Source organism: Corvus brachyrhynchos, unplaced genomic scaffold (genome assembly GCF_000691975.1).
Source record: "Corvus brachyrhynchos isolate BGI_N302 unplaced genomic scaffold, ASM69197v1 scaffold155, whole genome shotgun sequence".
NCBI lineage: Eukaryota > Metazoa > Chordata > Aves > Passeriformes > Corvidae > Corvus > Corvus brachyrhynchos.
In genome coordinates, this window is record NW_008238434.1 from 667,612 (window position 1) to 685,941 (window position 18,330).

Below are 18,330 nucleotides of genomic sequence, written 5' to 3' on the forward strand. Positions count from 1 at the left end.
GTTGTATCAGAGTCAGGGTGGAATCCAGACCTGAGCCCTGGTAAATTGAATGGGGCCAGAGCTTCCTAAGTAGCTGTTCAAACAAAAAAATATATTTGGGAAATTTTATTCACGACTACATTCAATCATGTTGCAATACTGGACACTATTTGCTGGTGCTAACATTTTTTTTTTCTTAGAAAATAATATTTTAGCAAAAAACCATGTCATTGTTCTGCAAAGCTTGCTGACCTTGTGCTAATTAGCCACACTTTTAGGCACACAGCATAACCTCATGCTAAGCTAAACAATGAGCAGCCTATAAATAAAAAAGAGCTACTGCTAAATTTCACGTTTGGCTTTAAACTCAAAGACTTCCATGGGGGTAGGAGGTTGCTTCACTCTATATTTATCTCTTTAAAATTAACAGAAAGGAAAAAATAGGCCCCTTTGGCCTCGGACTGGAACATAAGGTCAGGATGACAAGTGGCACGGGCAGGGCTGGGGGAGTCTGGCAGCTTGACCATCACCATGGATGTGCTGGCAGTGCCCTGGGCTCGACACGCTGCATCCAGCAGGAAATGATATTCCCCTCGTGTCCTGAGTCACTCCCCTGTAAATCCTGAGATTTTACATCCATGATATGTTAAAAAAAAAAAATTAAAAATAGTATGTCAGTCTTTCCTGCCAGTTCCTACACACAATTGCTAAAAACATCAGGAGAAAAATACTTCCCATTTGTTTCCAGAAGCCCTGGGGAACGGAGACGTGAAACCTGGGAGTGGCTCAGAGGCTTTCCTAGAAAATGGCCCTTGTCACACAGCCAGATATTCCGTGGATCCCAGGAGCTGCTGCTGGTGAAGGGATGAGGCATCCCCTCAGCCCTGAGCTGTGTCAGGGTGTCTGTTCTGGCCTCTCTCTGCAGGCACCACTGCTGTACTTGGCCATGATGAAAGCTGTCTTTGGGCTGAAGGGAACAGAGACCCTTAGGCTCTCTTGGTGTCTCTGCTCTCCTCTGCTCTTCCTGTGGCCCTGCTTGGCTCTAGCCATGCTGAGAATGAACCATCTCCATAGGGAAGCTGGCACAGAACCTGCCAAAACATAGGGTTGCTGAGCTGAGCCTACCCTGAGCTGGAGGATAGGTGGTGGCTCAGATGCCATCCCAAGGCAATGCTTTATCCTGGATTTCTAAGTTATGAACCTAGGCCTCCACAAATGGCTATTTTTGTCTCTCTAATGGGGGGGTGGGGAGGCCCTGGCACAGGTTGCCCAGGGAAGCTGTGGCTGCCCCATCCCTGGAAGTGTCCACAGCCAGGCTGGACGGGGCTTGGAGCAACCTGGGACAGTGGAAGGTGTCCCTGCCCATGGCAGGGGTGGGATGGGCTTTAAGGTCTCTTCCAACCCAAACCAATCCATGATTTTATGACTTTTGGACACTGAAGTGTCCCAAATTCTAGAGCAACTGACCGAAATTATTAGAAAGTGGATTCTGTTTTGATAAACCTGATTTTGGTGTTAAAATAATTCTTCACCTGTAAACTTTGACTCAACCTCAGTTGCAAATCCAAGGTGGCAGGCCATAAGGGTCACTGGTAAAACAGGGAAAGCGAGGATGGACATGGACTGAGGAATCTTTGACACTAGTTACAAACACAAGTGAAGGCAAACATAGAAGACAACGACTTCGACAATCTCATCCCTGAGAGGAGCCAGGGAGCAGCAGGGACCCTGAACACAAGTCTCACATCCCTTGATGGAAAGTTGCATGGTGGGATTTTTCCAGAAGCATCCCAGGTTAGTCTTCCTGCCTGCAGGAACCTGTGGTCATCCTGCTGTGCCTGCAAGAGCCTGTGGTCATCCTGCTCTGCCTGCAGCCATGTGAGGGCCATGAGAGCTCGGCCATGAGCCATTGGTCAGGTCCTCTCACCTGCTGAGCTCAGCAGCACCACAGCAAGGGGGAAGCTCAGAACACTGAGGATTAACTGACAAACAAGAAGCATCAACTGCATTCTTTGATCACCCATGGCACAATTTTAATTGCTGAAGATACAGTCACACAACTCGCATCTGTCCCAAGGACTGAGAAACTTGAGGACACTGCTTTTTTGTCCCTTTCTGTTGCTCATCAAGGAGTGCTTGCTACACTGGGCAGATATACAACACCATTGCAGTGCCTCAGGCACCCAGCTCCAGTGGAAAAACCCAAGAAATTCATACCCGTGTCATGCCAAGCTCCATCAGCCTGTAAATAGCAGAGATGGCCCTGAAGCGCTGGGGGGAATGGGGAATAAATATTCCTTCCCCTGGGTACTACTGGGCTAAAATGCATCATCCAAAGGCCCTGCTGTAGGGCGAGATTCCCCCATGGGGCTGCAGATGAGGATGCTTATTGGCATTTGGAAGGAATTTGTTCCACCACTGGAAACTTTTGTGGCCAAAGCAGTTAGAGGGGGAAAAGCCAGTTAAACTTTGGCCTTTTTCTATGGAGGGTAAACTTAGAAACATGACTTAGATGCATAATTTAGAAAACCAAGATAAAAGTCAAGCCAGCTGCTTACCCTACGGCTTTTTTAAAGATTATTGCTTACCAGGCTTAGCCACAGGGACTAAGTGCATGTTTGGAGTGCAGACTTTTCTGGCTGAGCCATGAAACTCACCAAGTGCAATTTTTGACCATGTAATTCATCCTCCCTGAACAGACTCAAAACCTAGTGAAGCAGGAAGGAATAGGATGTGAATTGCAAAGCATCTTTGTGCACACAGGCTTTGGTGACCAGTGATACCCGTGTTATGGTGTGATGAGATTTGCCAAGGGGTTTTCTGATGAGAGAATATCAGAGGATGATAAAGTTGAAAGCCTTGACACACCAGAGGAGCTGTGTTTGTGTATGGACAGCGAAAATAAGTTTGCCATTTATTTTGTCTTGGTCTAAACTAAACCAAAATTAATGCCATGGTCTCATCTCACCCTTGATTGGCTTCTAGTTAACAGCTCTGAATAATTCAGGAGAAAGCCCCTCTCCTGCCAATTACTGCTGAAGCCAGCACCTCCAGCCCCTTCAGTGTGCACAGCCCCGGCTCTTCGCTCCTCTGGCAGACACTGCCTATCCTGTGCAGGGGGACACTGCTGTGTAAAAATGAGATTTCTGTCTGCTGCATTGGTTAGACACTTCCATGTGATAAAGGAAAAAGGGAAAACCCCGCTATTCTTCATCATGTTAGGAATAAACTGTTGGCTAGTGCGATGTGTAGCTTTAATAAATTCATTGCTGCAGTTAAAAATCTCTCCTACTGAATGAGGTTGTGGTTAACAAGACAAATTATAAAAATCTGTGCATTTCCACAGATGCAAATCACTAATAGGACACTCTCCTGCTCCATGCTGCTCCTTGAGCACCTCTTGTGACAAATAAGTTTTCTGCAAACAGAGTTGCAAGACCATATTGAGATGTACTGAAATATCCTCAGTCACATTTTGTACTGGTGCCTCACAACAGTCAGGTTTTTCAGCCATTTCACCCTGCTCTCACACACTGTCCCAGCTTCCAATAAGAAAATTTTGGATCACGGGCTTTTTTCAGACTTCTGTAGGCATTGAGAAATTGATCTCCCCAGGGTTCTGGTCACTGTAAATTATTTGTTCTCTTTCTAATGTTAAAAACTTTGTTGTGATTTCACTGTCCCAGACAGACATCATGGAAAAAATGGTGCGTGTCCCTGATGCCATCTCTTAATGGATTAAAACAGACTTGGAGGTACAAGGTAAGAGCAGAAGGTGGTGAATTGGATCATGCACCAGTTCTGTTGGTTTCCATTTGCACCCCTTGAGCAGAAGTCTGTGTCCCTTTCACAGCACAAGAAACTTGAAATGCCAAGATCTTGAAATGACTGTTTTAACATCTCTCCACAGTGATCTGCACAAATCCAGGCAGTCAGAGCTGCTGGCAGGCAGGTACCAGCTGCTTCCCTCACTGGGACTCAAGGGCACCCCAGCTGGGATGGGGAAGCCAGGGAAGGATTTCTGCCAAGCCGTTTGCCAACTGGTTGGCCCCTAGCACCTTCTTGTGCCTGGAGTTGTTGCTGCAGAGGGGCAGGACCTTGCACTTCTTGTTGAAGTTTGTGTGGCTCCTGCCAACCCATTTCTCCAGGCTGTTGAGGTGCCCATGGATGGCAGCACATCCATTTGGGTCCATGAGCCATTCCTCCCAGTTTTGTGTCACCTGCAAACTTGCTGAGGGCTCTCTGCCCCATCATACATCACTCAGGTCATTAAGGCAGAGGTCTGGGCAGCAAAATGAAGGATTTCAGCCTTCTTGGTGGTCCAGCTTGGTTCTGATGAGCTCAGGGTGGGATTTCTGGATACAGGCAGGAGCTCAGCTTCCTTTTAAAAAGCCTGAACACTTGCAAACATCAGTGTTAAACTGGGGCTATTAGATTTGCAAGTACAAGCACTTCAGAAGTGCCAGCATTAAAGTTTCATATCCAACTTAAATCAGTTCTCTCAGCTGTTTTTCACTGGCTCACAGACACTTTTCCCCGGAGCAGACAGAGCTCAGGAATGTGTGGTTAATGCGTGGTTTGACATGACACTGCCTTGCACTGCAGAAGTGGGTAATGGGCCCAAAAGCTCCTATCACCATCTAGTCAAGGACTTCCTCTGGACCATAGTTTCTTGTCCCCAAGTGGTGCCAGGATGACTCTTTGTGGGGCCAGGCTGTTAGATCAGTTGTGGACATTACATGGTTTAAAAACGCCTAACAAGGAAGAAACAGCTTACTGTGTTGACTTGGCATTAAGTGCTCCTCTAAAGATTAAAGCAAGGATTCCACTCAAAAACTGGATGAACTTGCAAGGGAACTGAAGCTGAAATAAAGCTGTGATAAGCCATGCCCTTGTCTAACTTTTGAGTGAGTGACTTTTTTTGGAGCTACTAATGAAAGTAAGTCCAATGGCCTGTGACTCACTCTCAGTGGCTCCTCTTCATTTAGGGACCAGTTAGTAACAGACCGACGTAAGGAGCAGCCAGCATGTGTCATTCCCAGACACTTCATCTCCATGGAGATCTCCTGCTGATACCTTGTTTGCAGTGGGATCAATGACCTGGCAGTTCACCTTTAGGCTCCATGGGAAAGTAATAGCAGGAGGAAGCGTGAGGAGGTCTGCTTTTGTCAGGGAGGCTCTGGCAGATTGTCAAACTGGCAGCTTCCATGGGCAGGTGAGGAGAAGGCGCTTAGCCTGGTTTCCTGTGGAAATGAGGCTGTAACCATCAGACAGCGATCAGCTTAACCCAAGGGAGTGAGCAGGCTGCAGTAAAGAGCTTAAAAAAAAATAAAGTCCTCTAAACCTCGTAAGAATAGGGAAGCACATAGAGAAAAGTGATGTTATTGGTGCTGGCACAGAGGGAAAGACAGGGAGAACTTTCCTTCTAGACATTGCCTTCAGCAGATGCTGCTGGCCATGGATGTACTTACCAGCTAATCCACGGGAATGAAGCTCCAGGGAACGGCTTGTGCAGTCCTCTGGCTGGGTGACACTGAAGGAAGAGAAGAGAGACATATTTTCTGTGGTTGTCATGGGTGACATGAGAGAGGAACTGATGGAAGGAAAGATCCAGGAGAGGAGGAGAGCAGAACTGAAGCTGTTTTGAAGAGAGCAGAGCTCTATGATTGTGTGTTGTAGGAGGTTTGCTGGAGCTGGGGCTGTAGCAGTGCAAGAGCTGCAGCAATGTGTGACTGTCTGCAAGAAACCAGGCTACATGAATTCTTTTTTATCATTTTGATAGTTTCCACAGTAACTTTTGTGCCTGGATTAATGTTTTTGCAGAGAAAAGGATCAGAAAGCTGGGTGAGTTGTTCATGGGTCTTCCTGCATCAGCAGAAATACATCTCACATTCAGCCATACTTGGCAAACCAAGATGTGTTTAGCCTGTAGCTAAAAATGTTTATAATTTGTTTTAATATTTGTAATTTGTCCCTGAAAACTGCACTGAGTATGTCATCATGCTGGAAAGTGTTCAGCTGGTGTCAGCTGAAGTAAGGGAGGTGGGCAATTATCTCGCAAGGAGTCTGCATTCAGGTATTAAAACACCCACCACTGCTGCAGTCTGGTCCATGTGAAAGGCTCAGCTGGTTTGCGGTCTATTTTTACAACTCCTTGGGGTCAAATCATCTCTGCAAAGGAGGATTTAATGAGAAGGACTGACCTGTCCTGCTCCTCCTGCTATTTGACAATGACATTTTACACAGCTTGTCTTCTGCTCAGAAGAAAAACCATTCATCAGGCCCACTTTGTATAATGGGTATTTCCATGAGATGGCCATGGCACTCCTGGGGGTTTCAAAGGCCTCCCACAGAGAAGGATTTGCCTGGCACTTGTGTTCCCTGACTAACCAGCCCTGTCCCATAAGGTCACGGCATCAGTGCAACCAAGCCATTAACCACCCTTCTCCACCTCAGGAGCCTGTGGCAGGAGGGGAGAGCAGAAACATTTCTCCCAGCAAAACATGTCCAACCCAGCAAGTTCACCAGGGAACGGTTTGCCAGCAGCTGGGTTCGTGGCAGCTCCTCAGGATCCCCACCAGACAACTCTCTCTGAAACCCAGTTATCCAAAATCCTGGGAGAAATGAGAACATGCAGGTACTGTGAGTCTGACTTCACCAGTGCACTAAGCCTTGGTCTGAGGGCTCCGTGGCTCCTCTTGTGGCCTAGCACTTTGCAGCCATCACAGAAAAATGATGGGGAGAAACAGGTTGTAATTCCAGCAAGTCCATGAACTTCTCCAGTCAACTACAGGTAGGAGCGTCTTTGACTCAAAGCTCCAAGCATTTGCAGGTGTCGCTCCTTCTTCTACCAGGAGGAAGAAATGTTCTTGCTAAAAATGGGGGCTGGGGTGGGGTACGTAGAATCACAAAATCTTAGAGTCATTTAGGTTGGAAAAGACCTCTGGGCCCATCGAATCCGGCAGCTGCCCCAGCACTACCACAGCCACAACTAAAACATGTCCACAAGTGCCACATCCACATGGCTTTGAAATCTCTCTGGGGATGGGGACTCAATCACTGCCCTGGGCAGATGGTACCAGTGCTTGACAACCTTTTGGACGAAGAAAATTTTCCAATATCCACCCTAAAACTTCCCTGGTGTAACATGAAGCTGTTACAAACCTGCCCCTAATCACCTTCTAGCCTCTCAGGACATTTGCATTTGTACCTCAGATTCATCTTGAGTTAAAAGGAGAATGCCCAGCACAAACCTTCAAACAGCTTGGCCTGGGGGTATGTGTTCTTCTTGCCTCAAACACTGAGCTGCATTTTCCTGCATCTGTGACTGGTGCCATCAGATTGTGGTGGCAGCTCTCCATTTCTAATAGTTAATTTTGCTTTATGAGATCAATCCCTTTACTGCCATTACTGCAGAGAGCAATGATCAGAATATTTAAAATATTAGACTGCAGCTTTTCCGTAATGGCCAAGAAAAAGTAAATCTGGAATACCAGAAGATAATGGCAAGGTGGTTGGATGTTAGGATCTTTTTGTGGTAGGCAGAGTTCATATTCCTGGCCATGATTTGGTTTATATTAGGCAGAGAATTTGAAGTTTTATTATAAAATTTGAAGGACTTTTGGTTCTGAAAGATGAAAAGTTTCTTCTAATTACTACTAACTCAAGTTTCTACTAACTACCCTGAGAAAAGATATTCTCCCCAGCATTTTGTGTTCCCTGCCCAAGCAGACAAATCTGAAGTTACCTCTGCGACTGCTTGTGGCAGCAGATTGCAGCTCAAAAGCAACACTCATCCAGGGAGATGCACCTGAATGTTTTCATTCTCTTTGGTACTATGTTTGCATTGCAAAATCATCCAGTCTCATCTATTTATGGTTTATGGCTTAATATGGCCCAGGTTTATATTGTCTGAGTAATTACCAGGATTTGCTCTGTGAAGCAGAGTAGTTCTGGGCAGACATTTTAATTTCCATCAGCTGTCATATCCTGGGAAGATAATTAAACACTCTTCATTTTCCATTTTAAATGGTATACAAAAGCTGGACATTAAACCCAGAGAGCTTTCCAAAAGGGAACATGTGGGTAGCTTCAAACTTTCCTTTGGCACCCAGCCACCAGCGAGGGTCAGCCCAAGTTCACCATTTCCCATTGTGTAAGGCTATTTGTTTAGCATTTCTTTTGTCTGAAGTGGCCTTGTCAAATGAGATCTCCACATAATTTTCATTTGGCCCTTCACTCACATCTAAGCTGTCACTCCCATGGAAGCAGTTTGACTTTGAGCTTAACAGAAATGTAGGCGTAAGTAGACAAAGCTTGAAGAAATTCACATAATTTTCCAGCTTAATCCCTGGAAAAAGGGAGTAGGCAGCCTCAGAATCTCATGGTGTAAAAATCCAAAGACACTTTCAAGGACCAAGGTTCAATAACTTGGTTCACTCTGCCACTGTAGACAGACTGGCCCCCAAATTTCATTCTCTGTATTTTGACTAGATTAAGAAAATAACCCTCACATTGTTTTGAGTGAGGGACACATCCTTCTTCACATCCTGTCCTGCATGGCATTGCAGAGCAGGCCTGAAAGCTTCCCCTCCTCCAGCGTGAGACCACCCCACGTTGTAGGTGCACGTCATCCCTGGTGCCCTTAGGGTCCCTCTGACACGGTGCCTCCATGTGTTTGCTCTCTGTGATGCAAGGACATCCCCCCCAAAAAATTAATGTCATCTCCTGGCAGGTCTGTGTTCCAGGATTTATCTGGTGACTGGAACTGCAGTCGCTGTTGCCATTCTAATTAATCCTCCTCGGCTGCAGTTGCATTCCAAGATTTCCAGCTGGGCATGTACCTGCTCGTGTACCTGCTCACCCAGCTGATATTGAGCCAGAATGGTGGCATTTTCTCTTATTTTAAATCTAAATTAAACACAATATGGAAAGGGATGTTGCTGAGCACTTTTAAACTTCTAATTACAGGTGATATCACTGAATACTGTACAGATCCACCTCTACTGGTATTTGATATGCAAATGAAGAAGACCATGTTGCTGTTGGCACAGAACCACATGGGCTGGGAAGGGCCTCCAGGGGACCTCTACTCACTCCCTCCTCCTCATCAGTGCAGGTACAGTGAGTTGCTTAGAACCGTGTCCAGTTAAATTTTGGATATCTCCAAAGATGGAGCTTTTAGAGCCTCTCTGGGCAACTGATGCCAGTTTTTCTCTACCCTCATGGTAGAAAATTCTTTTCTTCTATAGAGCTGGAATTTTAATCTGATGCGTACAACAAAAGGAAAAAGCATCATCTCTAGCTGAATATAGATGCTACACTCATTTCTTGTGTGGTTTGTGAACCCCTCAAAATTTCTGCTTCCTCCTTAGCATTTTCCCACTGCTAACAAAATTACATTTCTCTAATCATCTCCATTGTCCATATGCCCCATTTGTGTCCTGAACACTGCCAAGATTATGTCTCATTTCAATTTCTTGATGGCCTTGCTCAAAGGCCAGTTGCCATTGTATGGAAGTCCAGTATATTTAAAATAATCAATTACGGAAAATGATACAGTTCCAGCTGCCTTCCAGAAGGCTCCTTTGGCAGGAGTTAAACACTGCAGCAGGAGCACACACAGGGCTGTCTTCTCACAGCTCAATGCATAGAACATAAATTGATGCATGGGATGTAAACACTCCCAGTGGGATCCCCTGCCAGCCCTACACTACACCCTGAAAGCTCTGCCCTCCCAGGGCCATGTCCTGCTGCTGGCCCTGGCTAGTCACTGCCATTCCCATTTGCTCATGTCCCTGGAAAGGAGGGGGATGTGACTTCAGTGGGTGCTGTGTGAGCTGGGAGTGACAGTGCACACTCTGCACATCGCGGCACATCCCATCACCCGTGTGTCTGTCACCTGGAGACACAGAGCTTCTCCTTAGAGGGACCATGCAGGTCCAACACCCTAGCTCTGGACTGCAGGATGAAAGGGAGCTCTGGATTGGAGCGATGCCTTCCCTTTGTGTCTCCCTGTGCTCCCAAGGCTTTGATTTTTCCTGACTGTGATCACCAGAGTTGTACTCGCTGTCTCACATGGCACTGCAGGAACACCTTCCTGATGCCCCATCTAATCTGCTGCCCACTTCCAGCAGAGCATATGTCCTGTGTCAGCAGAGATGGGTGTGCCCCAAAGGAAAGCCATCTGAACTGATAGGAGATGAGTAACTCAATGTGATCGTAAGAATTAACAACACTAAACACATCTTCGAGAGGCTCTGGGCAAGGTCCTGATCATCACAGACATTCCATGAGCTGCTCTTCGCCACAATATTGTTGTCTTTGATATCCTTAGAGAACAGAAAGTAATGCAAGTTAGTTATATTTTTGCTTTACAACAAGGATACTTCAGCCTCTTGCCTGTTCTCATATCACTCTCTGGGTGATACATATCTAGCTATACAGTATAAATCAGAAAATTACTATCTTTGGCACCTATAATTGGAAAGGTTCTTCCGCTAACAAAATGAGACAATTCTGAAATGGTGCTCCATGAGGTTAAAGAGCTGCTGTTTCTACTTTTCTGCAGTGGGAGACTCTGGGAAATTTTTAAATGAACAGATATTTCAAATTTGAGATTTAAATCAGGAATACATGTTATTTCAATGAGATTTTCAAAAGACTTTGTTTTAGTTACTCATGACGTTGTGGAAGAGCTTTGAACAATCCCTTCCCCACTCCAAATCCCAATGGCACCTTCCAAAAATGATGCGGAGCAACAAGCAGGATTCAGACTTCAAAAATATGAAAATATCTGAAATTGTCATTGAAAATGAAAGATTTTATTCTTCACTTTTAAAATGGGGAAAATAAAATATGATGCTAAAGCAAATCTTTAACATAGCACATTTTTCATTTAACAAGAAAAACCAGGCAATAATTTCCATCCCAGTGGAAGAAGTGCAGCTCTTCGCATGGTGTTCTCAAGCAGACTCCCTCTGTGTTAACATGCACCACAAGCTGTAGCTATTTTAATGCTTTTTAGCTTCAGCATTCCTACATGTCACTGAAAGCATCCGGCTTTCCACGAAACAAATCTGTACTTTAATGAGGTAGCTGTCTAGAATACATATTCCTTCCCATGCTATTAGATAGGAAGTTTGGAACTGGAACAATAAAATACACATAAACTGGACCAAAGATGAACATCCTGTGTCCATGGTACCAGGCTCTACTGCCTATGTCCAACGTGGCAAACTGTTCCTTCTCTTTCCACAGTTTTATTGTTCTTTGCTTTTTTTTCAGGGCTGAGCATAAAATCCAGTCACTTCCCTGGTTTTCTATCTATGTGACTTTGCCTTTTAAGAAGAGATGTTAATGAATATGATTAAGCTGGCATACCCTTAAGTAACATTAAGCTACTTTAAATATATTCCCCCTAATATACCAGCTGTTTTCTGTGAAGAAAAGATTCCCTTCAAGAGATTTCCTTCTAGAGAAGAAATATCCTCTCATTTGCCCCAAAGGAGTTTACTCCTTTACCTTTATAGTTAGACTATGTGTATTTTGAATTTGTCTACTGTTCTCCTGCTCTGACCTTCACCACACTTCCTTCTCAGATCAGAGTTGATGGCTGGGTCTGCTTTCACTCAACTTCCCACAAGGTCATAACTCTGGTGTGGTTTTGCTCTCAGAAAGCAAAAATCCCACCTAGAGTTTCAGGGAGGTGCCATTGCCATTGCAGACTACCAGTTGTATTTTCCCTTCAAACCTCAGATGATCTTTCTATGCATAAGCTGAGCTTCAGAACATGAAATTACTAACAAATGGGAATTTTGCACACCCAACTGGGCATTTTCTTATCTTCCTGGTAAGGAATTGCTGCAGCATTGGATGAAAAAGCAATAGCTGGTGGGTCCCTTGGGAGCCCACCTCTCCACGTGTGTGATTCTGTAGAGGTTTCCCCAGACTGTCACCAGAGAAACTCCTGGTTCTGTATGGAAATGCAGTAGGACAACCAGTGAGGGCTGAGGACTGAATCCACAGGGTTTTTTATTTTGAAAACTAATGGTTTCCCAGTTATTAAGCTAATTCTCATCTCCCTTACTTCATTCCTGGCCATGCAGCAGCTGAAACATCTTCCTCAGTTTTCACTGACTTCTCCTTCCTTCCATGGCTCACTCCTGTGGGATTGTGCCTGTCTGGAGAGCAGAGCTCCTGCCCTATCCTCACAGGGAGGCTGCTGCCTTCAGCTTTTCTCCTGATGCAAAGTGACTGTGTCCTTCTGGGGGGTCATCCATGCTTATGCTTCCATGCATCCAGCTCCAGGGCCTTAGGAGATGCTAAAAAAACCCCTTCCCCAGACAGCACAGCTTGGCTGGGCTGGGCCAAACGTGAATTGGGCTCCACTGACTGCAAGCAGAGCCAAGGCAAGCTTTCTAGTGTGGCTGTTTAAATTAGGCAATGAGATCACTGCCTGCACTGTCCCTCTGAGTGTCCATCACATGCCCAGCACTCATCTCAGGGTGGCTGTTCAGCTTTGGTCACTGCAAAGAGGTGGGAATTACACCTCAGCTCACTGCAGGAAAGGACAGGATTTTGTCATGATCTGGTCAAAAATGTATTTTAACTGCCTGTAAACCTAGGGCAGGGTGCTTTTAGCAATGACTCAGGATAAAAGTGGCATTGTGGCCCTAAGAACTAAAGGAACTTAATTGTATTAAAATACTGAATTTTGGTGACAGACTTCACATCAACCCAACAGGTGGTTTAGTAATAGAATCATTGAATATCCCCAGCTGGAAGGGACCCATAGGGATCAGAGACTCCAACCCCTGGCCCTGCACAGACACCCCAACAATCCCACCCTGTGCATCCCTGGGAGCATTGTCCAAATGCTCCTGGAATTCTGGCAGCCTTGGGGCTGTGCCCATTCCCTGGGGAGCCTGGTCAGTGCCTGGCCAGTGAGAGACTGCAAACACACCAGGACATTAACAATATCATTCAAGCCATTGAACGCTGCAGCAATAAAGCCAGTTCAATGTGTAATTTTATGAAGAGATTCTCTCTTCAGGTCTCAAAATGTGCATGTCTCTGCCAGTTCTTCTCTTCTTTGCAAATGAAATTTTTATCTTCGCATCAATTTCTCCCACCATCAGATTTCAAAGAAGGATGTTCAGTTATCTAAACACTGAAGCTGGTTTGGGAGCTTGCCAGCTTCGAAGGCATCGTGTTCACTATCCACTGGACTGCTTTGAAGGATGCCTTTCCTCTAAAATACTACATCCTTTAGAGGTACATTTTATTTATATTTTATCGGGTCTTTATTTCTAGAAGTTTCTTTAACCTCCCAGTGGCATCCAGAGGAAATTTCACGGCAGGGATGAGGTAAGTGAAAACCAACTATTAGAAGGGAAGGGTTATTTTTGCTAGTGAAATCAGCAAATGCCTCTGTCAGGAAGCTGTGGATTCCAGGAAGGACAGTTGCTTCACAGCAAACAGGAATACTGTTTCCTCAAACAGCACGTTTTAATCCCTGGGCAGTGGCCACCAGAGATGCCAGGGGACAATAACGGGTAGTGCTCAGGACACTTCTGGTCTGGCCCAGAGGAGATGCAGCATCCTGGGGACATGGGAGGCAAGACTTCCTCATTTTCCCTTTTAGCTGAAGATAAAGAAGCAACAGCACATTGCAGCACCAAGGTGTGCACAAACAGGAGCTCCAGAAACACAGGCAGCCACAACACGGACACAACCAGAAGTACATCTATTGCAAGGCTGGCAAGGGAACTCTTCAAGCCAATCTACCAACCTTCCCTGCAGACCTCGCCCTGCAAATGAGCCATAGCTGCTTTCCAGACTCAGCTGCCTGAGGTGCCCTGTCTCGAGGATGTACATTTGCCTCACGTTCTGCCCTCTGCGACTCAGAAGAGCTGCTGTGAAAGCATCTCTGCTCACATTCTGTAGCCCACGTGGAAACAGGAGCTGTCAGAACTGTCTGCAGGGAAAACATGCCTGCTCACATTTCACCGGGCTTTACTCATTCCTGTTGAGTCACTGCTCCTTTGGGCACTGCTCTGCACCAACGTGTTTGCTCTGTCAGCAGCTGAAAGGAAGGCACAGGTAGGTTCCTCTGGTGCTGGGTGATCCAAGCCTGGAGTTTTACTCACACAGCACAGTATTTCTTCATTAAGAGCACTGTGAAATCCTGATGCCAGTGAGATAACAGTTGCTGAACTAACTCACTGCTGACAGGGAATTTTCATCCTTTCCCTAAGACACGTTTTTTTCCTTATTTTAGACATACTTTTTTCACTATGTTGTTCATTATGATGTCTTGCATGACATCAGTGTGGATATTATCTAAAGAACTGAGTAGGAACATCAGATGATGCAGAGGTCAAAGTGTGTTTTGGTGGTTCAATGCAAAGTTTGGAGTTAAGAGTTGAAATCACCTTCTTGGGAACTGTTTGCCTGGGAAATATTTGACAAGTGAAAAACTACCACAGATGACTTATAGACTTGGTCCAGTGTAAATTAACTTTATGAAATTCATATGAATAATTTGTTTCTGTAATTTTAGATTTCACCTAAATCTCTGCCACTATGCAAAATACCTGAATGATAAAAATGCTCAGGAGCATGACAGAGGACTATTTTGCCATTACTTTTAAAGATAAAAAATATTAAAATATGTGAAGTAACATGATCTTAAGCCCAGTAACATACAACAGAAAATGGCAATGGTTACTAGCTAGAAACAGAGAATTTTCAGTAGTAAAATAACAACTTCTTTCTTGTGAGTCTGTCTAGCAACCTCTGCTGTGAACAGAACTATTGATCCAGGGAGGTGTTTTGCTCAGAGGCTGGAATTCAGCCTCCCTGTGTGCAGGCAGCTCTGCTCCAAGCCTGCTGCCCAGCAGGGCTCCAGCCAAGTGGAGATGACCTTGCAGTTCATGGTCTCTGTGTTTTCTGACAGATAAACCCAGGCCCAGCCCAGGCACTGATTTCCCTTTCAGCTGCACATGTACAGGGGCTTTCTTCTGTATCATTTCAAAAATCCAGTTCCTCTCTCTCACATTGATCCAGATTTCAGGCCAGCTTTCACTTGCCTTTCAACCTTCTTATCATCTGCTGCTGAGTCATCTCCCGTGTTTCCTGTAGTCTGGATTAATTCCTTCTTTGGCAGATGGGATTTCCACTCCCACTCTTCCTTCACAGACTCCTCAAGAAAGTCATCTTGCTTTTCTGCCTCAGCTTTTCCATCTCTAACATGGGAATCAGGACACTTTCCTTCCTTGGACCGATTTTGAGAACAAATCCACTTCTGTCTACAGAATACTGTGATGACTGCCACTGAAAACTGTGTAATCAGTGTAATCCATAGTGTGCTTTCACAAGGGTATCCATGAATAAAGAAATGCATTGTATCCCTCTTCCCAGCTAACTGCACCCTAGGAATGGAGAATTACAGTCACATCAAAATTATAGGACAGATGCTGAAGGACAAGTATCAACTGTACCACAGACAGAGGCAGTGTGGCAGGAAAAGGGCAAAAATTGAGGTCTCCACATGGAGCTGAGAATTTGTGAGGCTCAACCTGAGCTCATAGAGAAGGAAGAGGACGAGAAGATGCTAAATGGACCAAGCACAGACAGCTGGTTTCTGAGACGGAAGCAACAGTGATGGAGAATAAAGCTTGGAAGCGCTTTTAGCACCTCATTCAGGAACCAACCTGAGATTTTAGTAGACAGCCCTGTAAGTGCCCTTCCTCCACAGCCCTGGTCACACTATGGTGGCAGAAAACAATCTCCTGAGGAAATCTACAGAGCTGTAGAGTGCTGAAGTTAATGAAAACATCATCCAGCTCTCCATCTGGTACTTGGACTGTGCCAATATTGACCAAATCACTGATGGTGTTAAATAGACTCCCTTTCATTTGAAATGCAAACAGGTAAATATTAGTGCTACCTCTAATAAGACTTGGAGAATGCACACACCAACCCCTGCTCATTACCCTTAGGCATGGCCTGGAGGGTACAGAGCAATGGAGAGGATGTGCTCTGTCCCAGCTAACTTAGACCCAACTGGAAGAAAGCTAAAAGCAGAAAGAGCTCCCAGCTTATGCTGGACACAAGCTTGTGCATTGGAAATGATACCAGAATGTCCTGTATTCATGTTTCATCTGTATTTTCTGAGCTCAGAGTGAGGTCTGAACAGCTCTCCCTGCAGTGATGGGTATTGCAGGATGGATGTGCCTGAGGAACCTCCCCTTCCCTCCCTGTGGTGAATGGGACCAAAGGACACCTGAACTCCTTTGGCTTCCAGGGATGCTTTAATTTATTTTCACCAAACCAAAGAGGGCACAGCCCTGCACACTCTCTGTATACATTCTTTGCTATAGTATGGACTCCTTCTTTGGAGAGTAAATAAAATATTTACAGTCTATAAATCTAGGAAAATTTTTTCTCTTTCAGCAGCAGATTGACTTCCCTGGCCTGCTGCAGGGCAAATTGAGTGCCAGTCTCCAGCTCATCTCATAGCCTACAAGACTTACATATTTTTAGAGAATCTTGGAAAAGATTTTGTGATTTACATACAATCATACGATTTTTTTTGCCAGAGAGGATACTGAGGGCTTCTCCTACAATACAAATTATATTCTGTAACTATTGTTATGAGAGTCTTTTGTAAAACAGCTTTGTAGGTTGCAGACTTTCTTTTGTTTGCTTCCTTTACATCTGCTGTGTTTTATGGGCTCTGCACCACTCACATTTCTGAATCATTTGCATTATTCCTCGTACCCTTTTGGCTGAGAGGAGCGCTGGGTTTTACACAGCACTCTACTAGCAGGACATGCATGTTGAAACAAATCATAATGCTTGGGATTTGTATCATCAAAGTGCTCTTCAAATACAGCCAAATACAGCTTTGCAGCATTGGGGTGAGGAACCAAGAAGAGTTTACTCCTGTTTCACTGGAACACGAGTGGGTGAAGTGACGTTGTGTCCCCATGAACCCAGAACATGCCCAGGTGGGACATCAGTGCTGGCCCCCACCAGGCTGAAGGAAGAGCAGGTTCCTTTTATTTTGGAAATGGTTAGTCACAATCAAAGGAGCCCTAATGCTATTTTAAACCATAGAAACACTACCTTTGGTGTGTTTCCATGCAGTCTCAGAAGTTATTGGGCTGATTTTCTCCCTGTCCAACACCATGGAGTTGGGCGAGGCTGAACTTCCTCCAGTGCTTCTTTGGTTGTACACACAAATACATAACGAGATTATGTGTAGTGTGCAGACTCCTGTCTGGTCAAGTATAGAAAATACAGATAACACTTAGATATGGAATAAGATTAATGGGGGCAACTGTTTTCCAAAAGGAAGTATAGGAGCGCAGGTGGTTGCAGAGATGAGTCGAGTAGTCTCGTTCCCCAGCTACAGGGATGTGTGTTAGAACATTTAGGAGCCTGATTTGGTCCTCATTGAAAGGAAAGCAGAAAAACAGTCACCCTCTGCTTTTTGATAACTAGGATGTGCTCAATCTCTTAGTTACTCTGTTTTTTCCTTCATTTAACTGCTTCACCACCAGCTAAAGTCACAAGCGTGGGCATCTGCTAAAGAGTACAAATAGGTCAGGCTTTTTCCTCCACCTTCTGCCCATGAACTAAGGAAATGTGAGGTCCTGCTCACCCAGACACCTCAAAGCCTGACATGGAGTAGACCAGCCTAGGGAAGGTGTTTGAGGACAGACTGACATCCACTGAGACACCAAATGCCGCAGCCACTGCTGACAGATGCCTTCAGACCCCCCGTTTTCAGCCAGTCCTTACATTTCAGATTTAATCAGGCTTTTCACACCGTTCAAACACATCTGAGGAAAGGAGTTGCAGAGGTGCACAAGGAACCCCCATGAGAGAGGTTTTAAACAAAGCTGATGGGAGAGTGTTCTTCCATTTGTGAAAGGCTTTGCTGGATGGACATTGGGTACTGAGAACTGCCTTCCCCTTTTTGGTCACGAGCAGAAGTCACAAATAGCACGAGCTGTAGGTTCAGGTTTGCCCCACACCTTTGCAGTGCCAACAGCAGGTCACAGGGGCGAGCACAGCCCCAAGGCCACCTAGGGAGGAAATAACACTTTGCGTTTCCTTACCATAGTTGTGCAAAGGTGGGAAATCTTCCTTTACCATTGCATAGATGATGAAAATCAAGGGTTTTTACAAGCCAGATGAAGTGTTCCACCTCTGAACATTAACAGAGGCTTGTTTAAGGATCTTTAAAGTGTTTTCTTCCAATCTGGTTCAATCCAACTTTTTTTTAGCATCGCACCTGGGCCTCTGAGTCACAGCAAGCTCCAGAGCCTGGCAGTTCTT

At 45.2% G+C, this 18,330-nt stretch overlaps 1 long non-coding RNA gene across 1 annotated transcript in view; it reads left to right on the forward strand.

Moving 5' to 3' along the window:
• LOC108447203 overlaps nucleotides 1–18,330 on the forward strand; it is a 38,608-nt gene that overhangs the window by 14,992 nt on the left and 5,286 nt on the right. Inside the window, exons 3-4 of the long non-coding RNA XR_001862621.1 lie at nucleotides 3,666–3,741; nucleotides 8,950–9,097. This is a non-coding gene — a long non-coding RNA (uncharacterized LOC108447203). The remainder of the gene's footprint in view (nucleotides 1–3,665; nucleotides 3,742–8,949; nucleotides 9,098–18,330) is intronic.